This window comes from Tupaia chinensis, unplaced genomic scaffold (assembly GCF_000334495.1).
Source record: "Tupaia chinensis unplaced genomic scaffold, TupChi_1.0 Scaffold142069_1, whole genome shotgun sequence".
NCBI lineage: Eukaryota > Metazoa > Chordata > Mammalia > Scandentia > Tupaiidae > Tupaia > Tupaia belangeri.
Genome location: NW_006201921.1, coordinates 1,662 through 18,913, shown reverse-complemented (window position 1 = coordinate 18,913; position 17,252 = coordinate 1,662). Strand labels below are relative to the sequence as shown.

The following is a 17,252-nucleotide window of genomic DNA, read 5'->3' as shown; positions in this document are numbered from 1 at the left end:
ACACATTGACATTTAATTATTGTAATTTTCTTATTCAGAAGTTGTGATCCACATGAAGTTCACAATGAGTGCAGCAAATTTGAGGTAGTCAACCCTTACAAAGACTCAGTATCTGAACATAAAGATTGTGAAATGACCAGCTGCAAGGTTTTTTGTTTTTGTTTTTGTTTTTTTAGTTTTTTGTACTCACAGAGTAGTTAAGAAAGGATACTGCTGAATCTAGTTCACACATGTATGACAATGAAAATTTCCCTAAGTCCAATATCCAAAGAGAGCAGTTGTGACACTTAAAACTTCCATAGTGCAATAGGACGAGTCACTGGCATTGAGTTGTCTGCATTGGCTGCTGTAGCTCCAGATAATGAATGTCTCTTCTACGTGGTTAGTTGTGGTCTGGTTACCTTAGAAGGGTTAGTAAATACCATTCCTTAATGGTACTGTGTGTGGCTGGTTTTCTGATTTTCAAGCACAGCATACTGGTTGTCTAGCTGAAGAGCCTGTTTTTTTGAAACCTCATCCCTACCTCTATTTTTGTGTCTTACTACTTCAAAGCTCTTCATTTCTTTATCCCTCCCGCTATCTCCATGCTTGGCAGTGGACAGCAGCAACGGGAACTGTGCATCACGGTACATCTCTGGCGGTTCCTGTGGTGTTTTCCTGGTTGTGGTTAACCAGGCCCCAAGAGGACTATTCACACGCTAGCCATGGACAGTTCTGGGGTTTCTGCAACAATTACTGTCATGAAGCCCTTGTACAAGAGCTACTTTTATTCCAGGGACCTGAAGATTTTTCCACACCACTACCACCACCAACTCCTCTACGTTCTTCCCAGTTATCACCTGTACGTTATCTTTTTTCATTATCAACTTCCTTTTCACTCTTTCACATTGCCTGTACTCTGAGGCCACAGTAATCAACCCCCTTTGTTCAAAGTCTTTCCACATGTCTTTGTCCGTCTTCACGACCTTGACAGCTGCCCCAGGGCCTGCTGCCGCCAGCTCCTGCCATCGTGGCCCTGGCCAATGAGTCTGCTGCCGCCCACCACTTCTACATCTCCCCTGCTCCCTCTGGCGCTGTGCCTCGCTCGCCAGCTCCTCGCTGGGTTGCTCTGCTCTTTCTTCTTGTCCCTCTTGGCTAAGAAGTTGTCCTGGCTCTGCTCCCCCTTCTCAGCTATTGGCGCAGCCTCTTCAGCCCCCAGTGGGTGGCGCCATTGGAGGACGCTGCCCTCAAGACTCAAAGCTCAGAATCAAAGCTGGTTTGGCGATCACGCTGTCAGGCACGGTGACGTCTCCACCCTGCAGAGATGTCGCTGCGTGTGCGGCAGGACAGACGCTCCCCCTTGTCCAGCAAGAGGTGGTGCGATCCGCCCTGAGGCTCTGCCACCTGCCTCGGTCGCTCAAGCCTGCCCGGGCTCCAGCTGCTGCCTCAATTGCAGTGCAAGATGCCGACAGCCCAACAGCTGGAGGGGAAAAGGAACCCAAGGGTCAGAAGCTCCAGCAAGAGACCCTTTCCTATCTTAAGAGAAAACATTAAATCCAGATGTACTTAATATACACTAAACATACAATGTGTTCTCTGAAAGCTAACAAAGTCCTCAATATTTATAACTTGGCAGTGATGCAGAAGGCAGACACATACCAAAAGTATTTGTGACCAATTTAGATAGAAAATGCCCCCTACTTGCTTGACTCAATAATACACTGACGTTTGAGCAGTGAAAAATACCACAAAAAATCGATGTTCAGACAAATACTTGAAGAGCTCTGCTAATGCTTTCAATGAAACATTCTTATTTAATTATTTATCCATCATGTCAAAATATGTTCTTATTTTGAACCAGAATAAAATGGTTAATACCCTCACAAGCGCGCACTTTAAAAATTTTTTTAAGGGACCAACTGTTAGCGTAATGGCTATGTCGCTGGACTCCCACGTAGCTGACCGTGGTTTGAGTCCTGGACCCGGTGGCTTAAACTCACGCTGGGCGCGTGTGCGTGCGTGCCTAAGATTCCGAGAGGAGAATGGAGGAAAAGGGATTGCGGCGTGGCCACCCCCCCGGGGGGTGATTTCTCCCTTTCTCTCTGTCTCTCTCTTTCTGTCTGGTGAGTGCACGTGCCCTATTGCAAAAACCTCTCCAAAAAAATTATTTTTAAAAATTGGGATCAGCAGTTAGTGTAATGGCTATGTCACTGAACTCTGAAGTAGCCGACCTTGGTTTGAGACCTAGACCTGGTGGCTTAAACACATGTCAGGCTCGTGTGCGTGCCTGCCCAAGACCCGGAGAGGAGAATGGAGAAGGGATTGTGGCATGGTCATCCCCCCTGTGCAGCCTCACTCCCAGCTCACCACCACAGAGGAACACTAAACAGCACATTTGTCACACTACCCATATGCATATGCTCCATGTTTTCTTTACTATATACATGTTGATGTGTTTAGTAAATCCATCAGCATAGTAAAAATCACCAATCCAAAGGGGAGGGGAGGACCTTGCCACAACCCCTTCTCCATTCTACTCTTGGGATTTTGTGCACACATGCACAAATGTCAAGCATATTTTCAAAGCTGCTAGGTCTGGTACTTGAACCCTGCACTCTTCTATGACAGATTTAGCTGCCTTAGCCACCATGCCATCTGACTTGGTCAAAAAGAGACATTTTAAAGCCTATTTATTTGTATATTCCAGGAGCAAGGGAGAATGAGAAACAGAGAAAAATGAGACCACACCCACACCAGTCTTGATGCCATGATTCACCCCCAGCCCTAAATGAGAGGAACACCTGAGCCTACAGTGCTCAGGGAAGTCTCTGGATGTGAAGCAAGAACATCCCATATGGGTCAGTTATGCAAAGCATCACATTTACAACTATGCCACTACCTGGCCTTAGATATAAACATTTTATAAGTGATACTCATTATTATGCAAGGCAGGCTGGCAGGTTATGAATAAGAAATGCAGATAGAAATATTGAATATAAGAAAATCCTTTAACATTTAGGACTAAACATGAGCTAGTTTTCTGTGTATTTGTCTGAATTGCCTTGAGTTGTGGTTTGCAGCCTAGAATCACCATTACATGTCATCCCCTCTTGTTTGTTAGGGATCTTTAACAACAACTGGGCCTTAGCACAAGATTAATCCATGGCTCAAGCAACAAAGTTACCCATGTTTTCTTTCCTTTCCTACCAAGACCTGTTCATGGCATGTTAAAGTCTTTCCCATACCCCATCCTTCAATAGAATTGCATTTTGTAGCACTCTTAGATTGACTTAGAAAGATACCCACTCATCCAAGATTCTCAGCATGTTTATAGAAGAATATTTTTACATAACTTCAGTGTTGTGAAACTGGCAACATTGTGGAACAATGACCTGGTTCAACATTTTATTTAATTTTATTTATTTGCTTTATGACTTATGGAGACAAGAAAAAGAGAGAGAGTGTGTGAGAGAGAACACATACACCACCAACAGCAGGGTCTTGTCACTGCATAATCTCCACCAGGGGCTGCAGGTCAGCACAGTCACTGGAGCACCCCCAAGGAATACCCTGCATTCTCAGACTCAGGATCTGAAACCTAGAACTTCCTAGGTTCCCATGTGGCTCCATATCTCACAGTGGTGCTCTAGTGATTACATCAATGTGGCAGGGTCTAGTTCAACTTTTGGTTTCATGAGTCAAAAACAGAATACTTGAGATCTAAATAAATGAACTCTGCAGAGGCTTGTGATTTTTCCAGTCCAAGACCTTGATAGATTCTGTCACTAAGTGCTGCACTTTCTTTTTCTAGAACTATTTATTTATTTTTGTAGTCATTATTGTTATTTTTCAATTTACTACAGGATACATATGTTCATTAGAGAGAAAGACACACACATGCACAGAGAGAGAGGGAGAGGAAAAATAAGAAAGCAAGCCACCAGGTCTGGGACTCAAACCATGGTTGACCATGTTGAAGTCCAGTGACTCAACCATAACACCATCTGCTGACCCTGATGAAGTGCAACACTTTAATCCATATGAGCAGATGTTCATCTCAGGTAGTCTCTTCCATCAGGGAATATTTGGGAACACAATAGTGATTTTGGCCCTTTCCACCCTTTACTCACCTGAGCTGATACAGAGACAGACTATACAGAGCAGGAGCTGTCAGGAACTTTCACATTGGAAATGGCTGTGATGAGGCCAGTAGGTGGCGTAGTGGAGATGATTTTGATGCAGAGACTGCTCATACAGAGGTCACAGCTCAATAGACCACACTCTAGGAAGAAGTTTAGATCTGTATGTTCAAGCCTTATTTCTCCACTTTTCTTGTGAGGTCCTCCAGTGTCATTGTTAGTCACAACAGAATCTCAAAGCATGATGTTTTTTTTTTTTTTTTTTTTTAATTTGCCAGAGGGGATATGAACTCACCAAAAAGATGGGAAGTAAGAAAGCAGGCCATGAGGAATGATCACATTGCCAACTCTTCTCTTCCACCTGGTCAACCCTTCAGTATTTGGGTCATGAGCACCCACTGACCCTTTGTGTTTCTCCAGCCAACAGGTATGGGACTTAAACCACAGGGTCAGCTTGGTAGGATCCAGCTGCCTAAGCCACAAGGCCTTGGTCTGGCCTGCCCCTATCATTTAATTGTAAGTGGGAAAGTGATAACTGAGAGCCAGGAGCAGAGGGTTCTTGTCCTGCCCACTGAGCCTTGAAGGGGTGATGTGATGAAAGTCCCCACTCCACTGTGCTCCTCCTTCTCCTACTCACATAGTGAGGAGGTGTGCCTACATTGGTGCTTCTACATTTTTATTTGCAAAATAGAAATCCTTCTAAAAAATACTCTTCAGAGTGCCAGTAGGCACAACAGGTAAATAAGGTTGAGAATGAGCATGTGGTTGGAGAAAAGAGTTCAAATCTTGTTGCTTAGTTCTGTTTTCTACTCCCAAGAGCTCCTGACCCCTTGGTTTTTAATACCCAGAAGACACTCTACCTAAGGCTTGTGTGGCCTTGTGGCAATCTAGAGTCACCAGTCCAGGTGAAGCTGGAGGAGCTCTAATTTCTAATCTCTGATTATTCCCCTTATTTTTTCCAGACATGGTTTTTATATTAAGCTCTTTTCTTTCTCACATGGAAACTCCCTGTGGTTTAGTCCCTGTTTTCACAGGTGCACAGAGGTTTAGAGAGGAGTTTGTACTTTACATGTGGATGAAATGGACTCAAATATGATAGTGATCATGTTATTGTTTTTCTTTTCTCCTTGTAGCAAAATCTAGTGAACATATTACTTTGTTATATTCTCATATATGCATATATATTTTTTAATTTGAGAGTATTTTTTTTTCTTAGAGCATACACATTTGACCAGAAAGAGAGAGAAAGAGAGAAAGTGAAAAAAATTATACCCCAGAAGGATTGGCCCTGCTGCAATCCTTTCTCCTCTGTTTTTACTCTCAGGACTATGGCGTACATGCAACACAATTTTCAAGCTGTCCCATGTGTGACTCAAACCAAGATGTTGCAATGTGGAATCCAAAGCATAACTCCCACATCACTTGCTGGATCCATACTACCCTCTTTTAGCAATAAAGTTCAATGCTGAATAAATTTCCTATTTTCTTAGAGTTAACAAAATTTAAAGAATCAAAGACCTTCATTTCTACAGGACACTAAAACCCTAGTGAATATTAATGTCTATTTGATTTTTGAAAAATTTGTTCATTTATTATAATTATTATTTTAATTTACCAAAATGACAGAGAAAGGGGAGGGGAGTAAGAAAGCAAGCCACCAGGTCCATAGTCAACCATGTGTGAGTCCAGTGCCCTAACCACCAAGACACCTGCTGACTTTAATGTATATTTCTTAAAATATAATTTTATTGTGGATATTTGATAAATACTGCATATTCCTTTACTGGGAATTTATATTTATTATATTAAAGTCCCTACAAAACCCTGCAGTAGCTTGTATTCACCTTATTTAACTCAAATTTTTACATATAGGCAACTTACCATTTTACAAAATATTTATAGGATGTAAAGAGAGGTCAGTGTTACCCTTCAGCACAGTATGAGAAGGATTTATTCCAGTTTCCTAAAATAAAATTCAGTATTAATACTCTGTAACAATTGGCTGTTTATTCTCTGCATCAATCCTCCCTATGAGACTTATATATTTCTGAGAAAGGGTCACTCACTTCCCTTCTCTGGAGGGGGTTTAAAAAATATTTTAGGACACAGAGAAGAACATCTGACTTCTGAGCAGGAACATTTGTAGCATGAACAACAAAAGAGAGAATTAAAAAATTTGTGATATCGAAAAATGCAAAAAGTTTGTTTGGTTTTGATCATTTTTCTTTTTCCTTTTTTTTCCATAGAGGGCATTCATTTGCTAGAGAGAGACACACACAGAGACAGACAGAAGGGAAATGAGGTATCACCCCTGGTGGGGGGGATGGCCACATCATTCTCCTCCATTCTCTTCTTGGGATTTTGGATATGTGATACATATGCATCCAGCATGTTTTTCAAGATGCCAGACCTAGGAGTCAAACTGCAGTCAGCCATGTGGGAGTCCAGTGCCCTAACCACCACACAACCTGCTGGCTCCCAGCAAGAAGGGTTTTGTTCAAAACGTGCCCAGTGCTACACCATGAAAAACAGAGATGAGCACAAGACTGGCCCTAGTCTCTAGTATTCTTGGGTATAAGACAAGTCAGGTCCCTGGATTCACTTATGCAGATACCAACAAGGGCAAAGGCATCCATCACCTGGGGAGAAGATATAGATCCCAGAAAGTATCTTCCAGGAACAAACATGATTTTCACTGGCATTAAAAAGAAGGCAGAAAGAGCAGAGTTGAGAGCTTATCTTGAAAAAGCTACTCATGAGTAATAGTTGGTGACTGCCTGGACAGCAGGTGGCCTAGTGGGTAAGGTTCTGGATTCCCACATGGCTGAATGTTATTTAAGTCCTGTACCTGGAAGCTTGAATGTCACACCAAATATGTGTACACACATGTCCCAAATCCTGAGAGGAGAATGGAGAAGTAGGGACTGCAGTGTGGGCATTCACCCCCATCCCCATGAGTGATTTCTCACTTTCTCTCTCTCTGATTCTCTTTTGAGGGCATGTGCAAAACTCTCTCTAAAAAAATATAATTGGCCACTCCCTTACTTATGTCAAGACAGAAATGTCTTAATTTTCTTAAAAGAGAATTATTTTTTCTTTTAATTCCTTTAGTTTTTATTACTTTTTAATTTGACTGGAGAGAGACAGAGGGAGAAAAAAATAAAGTGAAAAAGAATGCCTCCAGGTCTGGGACTCAAAACATGGTCAGTCATGTAGAAATTCAGTGCCTCAGCCATCACACCACCTTCTGGCCCCTTCTGGCCCCATGTCTCATCTTTTTATGTGTATTCCATGCCATAATTCAAATGATTGGCTGATGGGATATTTTTGTTGGACAGTCCTATTGTAGATAAGACTGGCTTATGATTAAATGAATGTTGTTAGTTTTACAAATTTTAGTAGTAATTTCCATTTGATAAATGCTTCCACTGTTTTCCCTAATATATAATTGGTAAACCATTAGTAATGCTCATCTTTGTATGAAAATTGTGAATGCCATCTCAAAACTTACTGAAAAAAGGAGATGACATGGGGAAAATCGCTGGACTCCCACATTGTTGACTGTGACTTATGTTCCAGACCTAGTGGCTTGAAAATCACACCAGACGCACTTTGATATGTGCCCAAGATCCCAGGTGGAGAGTGGATGAGAAGTGATTATGGCATGGCCATCCTTCCTGAGGAATGATTTCTTTCCTTCTCACTATCTGTCTGTATCTCTTTTCTCCAGAAAGTGCACATGCCCTAAAGTGAAAACCTTTCATAAAAAAGCAAAAATCTACAGGAGACTTTTTTTTTTCTTTAGGCTTATATGTAACTGATTATATGAATATATAAATACTGGGGAAATCCCTTCACTATTCAAAACCAAGCAGACTCACCTGTGTTTTATTTTGTGTTAATTAACCAATTTAAGGCAAGGACTGAAGTAAGCTACTGATTTCTATTTTATATTTTTGGTATTAACTCTGCCAATCCAATTAGAATTCCCTGTATCTGAAACAGTGCCTTTTTTTTTTTGGAGAGGTTTTCTCTATAGGGCACATGCGCTCACCAGACAGAGAGAGACATAGAGACAGAAAGCAACCAAAACACTGTGTTTTACTTACTGAAAGACATTTTAGTGTGGTTTGTGTATACTATCAAATAAAAAAATGTAACATTTTACATATTTTATAAATGATTTGTAAGATCAGATGCTTCTGAAAACCAGTGTGATAGAATCAGCAAGTGGCATGGTGGTTAATGGGCTGGACACTCCCACATGGCTGACCATGGTTCAAGTCCTGGACGTGGCAGCTTGCTTTCTCACTTTTCTCTCTGTCTCTCTGGTTAAATTAAAATAAATGAATGAATGAGTAAAATTGAATAAAATAATTCTTTAAAAAATAAGTAAATAAATCAGTGTGTTGAAATTTAGCATCAAGTTAAGTTTTACCTTTGGATAAGTTTTTAAAGAATTATTTAATCATTATTATTATGATTATTATTTTATTTTAAAACTTGACCAAAGAGAGGGAGAGTAAGAAATCAAGCTACCAAGTCCTTTACCTAAATTGTAGTTAGCCATGGGAGAGTCCAGCGTCATAATCACCATACCACATGCTGGCTCTTGAATTCTTCATTATCTAAGTCAGACTAAGTTATATTTCATACTTATCTTCAGACAACTGTTCAAAATCACATAAAAACTAGAAGTTCAGTATATGTGTTATTGGTAATGGTACTTTTGCCAACTTATTAGAAGGATTAAAATAAGGAGATAATACTGGCAGCATAAATTTGTAAAATATGTCATCATAAGACTTAAACTAAGAAAAAGCCAAATGACAAATTAAAAAAAAAAAACAAAAAAGAGTGGAGGAAGAAAGAAAGAAAGAGAGAAAAAAAGAAAAAGAGAAAAAGAAATGAAAGAGAAACAAAGGAAATATTTTGGGACCCATGCCCAAACCCAGGAGACCAGGTCAGCCCAGAGATGCTTTCCAGGGCTTTCTTCTCTGCCTAAGGATGCTCCAGACTGCAGAAGGAGACTTAGGGACTTGTGAGACTCATTCAATGATAGGAAAACTTGCAGGATCATGGCCAGCCCAGGCATTCTAGCCTCTCCTCCTGGCCTCCCAGCCTTTGCTGATCTTTTGGTGGGGTGCAGCTCCATACATCCACAACCACAGCTGGAGGAGGAACAGTGGTCATGCTCAAAGGGACCCCCATGGAATTTCCTGGACCATCTTTAATAACAGGCACTGCTCTAAACTATTGACTCAGAATGCAGTGAGTCTGGGTTTTTTGTTTTTAATTTTTGCTATAGGGCACGTGCACTTGCCACTGGAGAGAGTCAGAGTAAGAGAGAGAGAGAGAGAGAGAGAGAGAGAGATAATGAGAAAGCACCTGTTAAGGGATATGGGCAAGCCACAATCACTTCTCCTTTCTCTTTGCAATATTTTCGGTATGCGTGCACACATGTACAGTGCATATGTTTCTTTTTTTATAAATTTATTTATTATTATCATAACCTTGTTTATATTACATTGAATCATATATAACTTTACAGTGTATTACATTTCTTTTTCCTGAAGGAATACTACACACATCAGTCAATACAAAGACATTAAAATCCCCATCATAATCAACCAATAGCTTTACATTTTTTTCCAGATTATTATTATTATTCTGTTTATTTATTATTTTTGCTATAGGACATGTGTGCTCACCAGAAAGACAGAGAGAGACAAAGAGAAAGTGAGAAACCATCCTCCCGGGGGATGACTATACTACAATCCCTTCTCCTCCATTCTCCTCTTGGTATTTTGGGCATGCACGCACTCGTGCCGGATGTGAGTTTAAGCCATCGGGTCTGGAACTTGAACTGCAGTTGACTACATGGGAATATAGCGATATAGCCATTACGCCATCTGCTGGTCCTAATTTCAATTATTTTTATTTATTTATTTATTTATTTTGGAGAGATTTTTGCTATAGGGCATGTGCACTCACCAGACAGACACAGAGAGACATAGAGACAGAAAGCAAGAAATCACCCCCCAGGGGGGATGGTCACGCTGCAATCCCTTCTCCTCCATTCTCCTCTCGGGATCTTGGGCACGCACGCACACGCGCCCAGCGTGAGTTTTAAGCCACCGGATCTGGGACGTGAACCGCGGTTGACTACGTGGGAGTCCAGTGACATAGCCATTACGCTAACTGTTGGTTCCCCTAATTTCAATTATTTTTAAAACATTCAATCACTATTTATCATTTTGCTTGTAAAAAGACTTTACCCAACATAAAATACTTTTCAGACCAGTCCAGTTGAGAATACTATACATGTTATCATGAACAAGTAATAAACCATTCTGAGCATTGTTGATTCACACTTGTTACTGTTTCCTTTGCTGAGCAGAAACTTCTCAGTCTAATGTAATCCCACTTGACTATTTTAGGGATTATTGCCTGGGCTTTGGGAGTCTTATTTAAGAAGTATAACTTCTCCAATGTCTCCCAGAGTTTCCCCAGCATTTTCCACCAGTAGTTCTATAGTTTGAGGTCTTAGGTTCAGATCTTTGATCCCTTTTGAGTTGACTTTTGTTAATGGTGAAAGATGGGGGTTCAGGTTCATCTTTTTACAGGTGGATACCCAGTTTTTCCAACATCATTTACTAAAGAGGTTTTCCTTTTTCCTTTTCCCACTGAATTGACTGGTACCCCTTGTCAAAAATCAGCTGACTGAATGATTGGGAATTTATTCCTGGGGTCTCTATTCTACTCCATTAGTCCACATGTCTGTTTTTGTGCCAATACCATGCTGTTTTGATGATCACAGCTTTATAATATATATTGGGATCAGAGAGTGATATGCCGCCCACTCCACTCTTCCTGCACAGAATTGCTTTGGCAATATGAGGTCTTTTATGATTCCCCCCAAAATTCTAATTGTCTTTTCTAGATCTGTGAAGAATATCTCAGGTATTTTGTTTGGAATTGTATTACATATGTAGATTAATTTGGGTAGTATTGCCATTTTGATTATGTTAATTCTTCCAATCCAAAAATATGGGATGTCCTTCCACTTCTTTATGTCACTTTCACTATCTTTTTAAAGATTTTCATAGTTTTCTTTATAAAGGTCTTTGACTTCCTTAGTTAGGTTTATATCTAGGTATCTTATACATTTGTATGACTATAATGAAAGGAATCCTTTTCTTCAGCTCTACTATGTTCAAGTTGTTCATATATAGAAATGCTATAAATTTCTGGATGTTGATTTTGTAATCTGCCACTTTATTGTATTCGCTTATTACTTCGAGAGGTTTTTTCATGGAGACCTTTGGGTCTTCTAAGTATACTACCATGTCATCTGCAAATAAAGATATTTTCAAGTCTTCTTTGCCTATTCAAATGCCTTTTATATTGTTCTCTTTTCTGATTGCATTAGCTAAGATTTCCAGCACTATATTAAAAGCAGTGGAGAAAGTGGGCAGCCTTGCCTAGTACCTGTTTTTAGTGGAAAAGATTTTAGATTTTCTCCATTCAGTATAATGTTAGTTGTAGGTTTTTCATAGATGGCTTTTATTGTATTGAGAAATGACCGTTCCATACTAATCTTTCTGAGGGTCTTAATCATGAAAAGATGCTGTATTTTATCAAATGCTTTCTCCATATCAATTGAGATGATCATATGGTTTTTATCTTTCTTTCTGTTAATTTGGTGTATTACATTTACAGTCTTACATATGTTGAACCACCCTTGCATCCGTGGAATAAAGCCTACCTGGTCGTGATAAATATTTTTTGTTATATGTTGTTGCATATGATATGCGAGTATCTCGTTGAGAATTTTTGCATCTGTATTCATCAACGATATTGGTTGGTAGTTTTCCTTTTTTGTTATGCCCTTATCTGTTTTGGGGATGACGATGATGGAAGCTTCATAAAATGAATTTGGAAAGGTTTTTTTTCCTTTTGAATCTTTAGAAATAACTTGAGTAGGATAGGGATTAACTCTTCCTTAAAGATTTTGTAGAATTCAGAAGAGAAGCCATCTAGACCTGGGCTTTTCTTTGTTGGGATCTTATTTATTAATGCTTCAATCTCCTGACTTGTTATAGGTCTATTCAGGTTTTCTATGTCCTCCTGATTCAATCTTGGTAGACTGTATACATCCAGGAATTTGTCCATCTCCTCCAAGTTACCCTGTTTGTTTGCATATAATCACTTATAGTACTCTCTAATGATACTTTGTATTTCTATTATGTCTGTTGTAATGTTGACTATTTTATCACATATTTGATTTATTTGGTTTCTTTCTTTCGTCTCCTTTATCAGTCTAGCCAATGATGTGTCGATCTCGTTAATATTTTCAAAGAATCAGCTTTTGCTTTCATTTATTTTCTGTATGGTTTGTTTATTTTCTATTTCATTTATTTCTGTTCGAACTTTTATTATTTCTTTTTGCCTGGCATTTTTAGTTTTTTTTTGTTGTTGTTGTTTTTCCAATTCCCTGAGGCATGATGTTAGGTTATCTATTTGCCACCTTTCCATCTTTTCTTATATGCACTAATTGCTATGAATCTCTCTTATGACTGCTTTTGCTTTGTCCTATAAATTATGGCAACTTCTGTACTCATTCTTATTTGTTTCCATACATTTTTTTGATTTCAGACTTAATTTTGTCAGTAGTTAAAAATTCATTCAGTGGGAAGTTGTTCAGTTTCCATGTGTTTGTGTATTTTTTAGGGTTATTCTTGAAATTAATCTTGAGTTTAATTCCATCATGGTCAGAGAAGATGCTGGATATAATTTCTATGCTTTTAAAACTGTAAAGGCTTGATTTGTGTTCTATCATATAGCCAATCTTTGAAAAGGTTCTATGCCTGGGTGATGTACATTTTCTGGACTTAGGGTGGAAAGTTCTATAGATATTTATCAAGCCCATTCAATTTATAGTATCATTTAGGTCCTTTATCTCTCTATTTATTTTTGCCTGGAAGATTTGTCTAAAGGAGATAATGGGGTGTTGATATCTCCAACAATTATCGTGTTGCTCACTATCTCTCCTTTTATCTCCAGCAGTCTTTCCTTCACATATTTAGGTGCTCCTGAGTTGGGGTGTATAGATATTTGTAAATGTTATGTCTTCTTGCTGGATTACCCCATTTATTATTACATAGTTCCCATCTTTGTCTCTTCTTACAGTCTTAGACTTGAAGCCTATTTTTTTTCTGAAATCAATATCACAACTCCAGCCCTTTTTTGATTTCCATTTGCCTGGAGTATCTTTTTCTAGCCCTTCACTTTTAGTCTATGTATGTCTTTATTCATAATGTGAGTTTCTTGTAGGCAACAGATAGAGGGTTTCTGCTTTATTATCCATTCGGCCTGTCTGTGTCTCTAAATGGGAGAATTTAATCCATTGACATTCAATATTATTATCAATATTTCCAGAACTGTTTCTATCATTAAGTGAGCCATTTTATTGGTTGCTTTTTGTTCTCATATAACTGTCTGTCTGACTTTTGTTTTCCTGGTATAGCACTTTCTTCAGAATCTCTGGACGAGCTGGTCTGGAGTTGGTATATTTCTTCAGATTTTGTTTATCTGAGAATGTTTTTTATCTTTTGTTCCCTTATGAAAGATAATCTTGCCAAGTATAGTATTCTTGGTTGAAAATGTTTTTCATTCAACACTTTGACTACATTTCCCCTTTCTTTCCTTGTTGCATTGTTTCCGCCAAGAGGTCCATTGTTAGACTGATGGGGTGGCCTTTGTAAGTAGCTTGACATTTCCTTCTTGTCAACTTTGTTATCTTGTCTTTGTTGTTTTTGCCAATCAGGTTACAATGTGCCTTGGAGAGGATCTTCTTGCGTTCATTCTACTTGGGGTCCTATGTATTCTTGGTCTGGATATTTGAATGCCTTTCTAGATTTGGAAAATTTTCTTCCAAAATTTCATGGAATAAATTATCAATGCCCTTATTATTTTCTTCTTCTTGTGAGATACCAATTTTCTGTATGTTGGGGCACTTGATGGTATCTAATACTCCTTGTATATTATCCTCACTTTTCTTGGTTGTTTTCTCAATTTTCTTGAAACTTTTTTCTAGGTCAGATATTTTGTCTTCTACATTCAAGATTCGATCCTCTGCCTAATCTAATCTACTTTTAATATTTTTAAGGGAGGATTTGATTCTTTTGTAGCACCTTCTTTAACCCTAGACCTTCCATCTTGTTCTTTTTTAAGGTGTCTATTTATACTTTCAAATCATGAAAAGACTTCCTCATCACCTGGAGCTTATTGTCTCTTTTCTCTTCCATCTCAGTTTGGTCACTACAAATATTCTGAATTGCTTATCTGACATGTCCATGATGTTCATTATATTGACTATGGGTGATATGGGCTTGACAATTTCCCTTGGGAGAGAAGCTTTTTGTTGTTTGCTCATATTTCTTAAGACTCTGCGATTGTTCATAGTCATCTGGTGATCTGGACGTTCCTTCCTAACTTATTCAATTTGTCTCTGAGTGTTAAAAGGTGTACAGAATTAGAAAATTATTGATCTCTTTTCTGGTCTCCCTACTTGTTGCTTACCCATGCACTGTTGTCACTGGTCCTGGGTGACCTGGGAATGGTGAGCCTACACCTGACCTAATAAGCTTCACCTCAGGAGAAAACAAAAAAACAAAAACAAACAAACAAAAAAAAACATTGCACAATGCCTGCCATGTGCTATTCAAAGCTCTGAAATTCTCAGAGTCCAAAGGCAAGTGTGGAAGGTGTAGAGGATAAGTCACAGGTCCCATCCATTAGGTCCTGCAGCCACATGCAGCTTGGTGTTTGGCATTGCCGCTGGCTTGAACCGGTCTCCAGATGGGGTAGAGAGGGGTGCAAGTTCTTCTTAAAGTCCCAAGAAACAAACCTAAAGTTCAGAGACAAGTAGGAGCCCAGTGCAGTTTTTAAGCCATCCATTCCAGGAATTGAACCATGCAGTTGACCATGTGGGATCCAGCACCCTCATCATGCCACCTACTACCCAGCCTTGTTTATTTTGAAAAATTGTTTCAAAGTGGCCAGCAGGTGGTGTGGTGGTTAAGGCTCTGGACTCCTGCATGACTGATTATGGCTTGAATTTTAGACCCAGCAGCTTATAAGTCAAACTGAGCATGTGTATATGTTTGTGTGTGTGCTCAAAATGTTTAGAGGAGAATGAATTGTGGTATGGCTATCCCCCAGAGGAGAGTAATTTCTCATTTTCCTTCTCTCTGTTTCTGTGTCATTTATGAGCACATGTGCCTTCTGGCAAACATACCCTGAAAAAAAATAAAAAGACTGCTTGGAAGTTTATTCTTTCTATTAGTAAAAGAGACAAAATGAGGACAAGAGATCTATTGAGAAACAGGCACTTCCAAAAGTGTCTCAACACGTGATATAGCTGCAGCCTCATCCAGTCCCACATTGTGGGTAGACTTATGCCCAGAACATTCCTGGAGGTCTCGAGATATAAACTCTAAACCTTTCCATGTAAGTTAACATTGCAGTGTGTCATGTTTTATCACTTGGCATTCGTTATTCCTTATCTCATAGAAAATGGTTATTCTAACTAGGCTAAAGTGAAACCTCATTGTAGTTTTGATTTATACTTTGTTGGTAATTAGTGATATTGAGCTTTTTTTCACATACTTGACCATTAAATGCTTTGTTTAGAAATGTTTATGTCTTGACTTAATTTTGTAATCAGGGTGTTCTTTTATCATTTTTTGGTTTTGGTTTGGGCTCATAGACATTCTTACAAACATTGAATATGAATCCTTCATTAGATGAATAGACTGACAATACATTTACACTCTCCTGAAGCATTTCTCTTCACCCTGTTGATTTGCTATGCAGAATAATTTTAGTTTGCTATAATATCCAGCTGTATATGTTTGCTTTTGTTGCCTAAGATTATCAGGTCTTCTTCAAAAAATCTGTGCCCTGATCAATACTTGAGGAATTTTCCCTTTTTTTCTTCTGTTGTCCTGTTTTGTGTCTTACATATAAGTTTGCAATTTGTTCTTTCTGACATGGATAGCCACTGTCTCCAGCACCATTTATTGAAGTACTGTTCTTTCTTCAGTCTATGTTCTTGGCATCATTTTTGAATTTCAGTGGCCAGCAGATGGCATAGTAGTTGAGAGCACTGGACTTCCAAATGGAGGACCACAATTTGAGTCTCAGACCTGGTTGCTTGCATCCTCACTCTCCCTCACTCTCCAGTCAAATTAAAATAAATAGTAGTAATCAAAATAATAAAGGTAAATAAAGAAAGCATTTCTAGAAAAGAGAGAGAAGATACAAATCAATAAACCAGATATGGAACTAAAGATATTCCTGACTATAGAGAAGTAAAAATTTTCTAGGAGAACAGAATGAATACTAAATAATTAATAAAAGTTTTGCCATTAATCAATACACATAATGTAAGAAATATCCATTAATCTAAGAAACCAATCATAGTTAAAAGTATAATAACTGTCAGAGATGAGATGTATACAAGAATTGTTTTAACAATGAATTTAAGAAGTTAGTCATTTTCAGTTACATTATAATATGAGAATATAAAATCAGTACATTTCTGGTTCATCCTTAAAATTGTGACACAGTATTATGCTATAAACCTTAGATTTTATTTGAAGCCTCTAATTTTTCTTAAAGATTTCCAGGAGTTCCTATCAGGTTTTAACAGAATAATGTAGCACTTGGGGGCAAAGATGCAGCCTAGGAACCCTGCACTGGAGGCCAAAATGGAGAAGACTTCCATAGCCACCATGAACTTCCCCTTGGAGCTCTGATAGACAGGGACAAATGTGATCCAGACACTGCAGAACACCAGCATGCTAAATGTGATGAACTTGGCTTCATTAAATGTGTCAGGCAGGTTCCTGGCCAGGAAAGCCACAGTGAAACTCCCCAGAGCCAAGAAGCCCAGGTAGCCCAGGACACAGTAGAAGGCAGTGATTGAGCCCTTGTTGCACACGATGATGAGGTTTCTGGGCTCAGAATGTGAGTCTATGTCAACAAAAGGGGGAGAGGTTCCCAACCAGATTCCACAGATAATCATTTGGATCAGGGAGCAAATGGGAATGACAGAGTTGGAAGCCC

General features: G+C 38.9%; 1 pseudogene; it reads right to left on the bottom strand.

Annotated features, from left to right (window-relative positions):
* Positions 1-428: 428 nt before the first annotated feature.
* The window catches only part of LOC102473779 (protein CDV3 homolog pseudogene), an 18,389-nt pseudogene continuing 1,565 nt past the window's right edge, over positions 429-17,252 (bottom strand).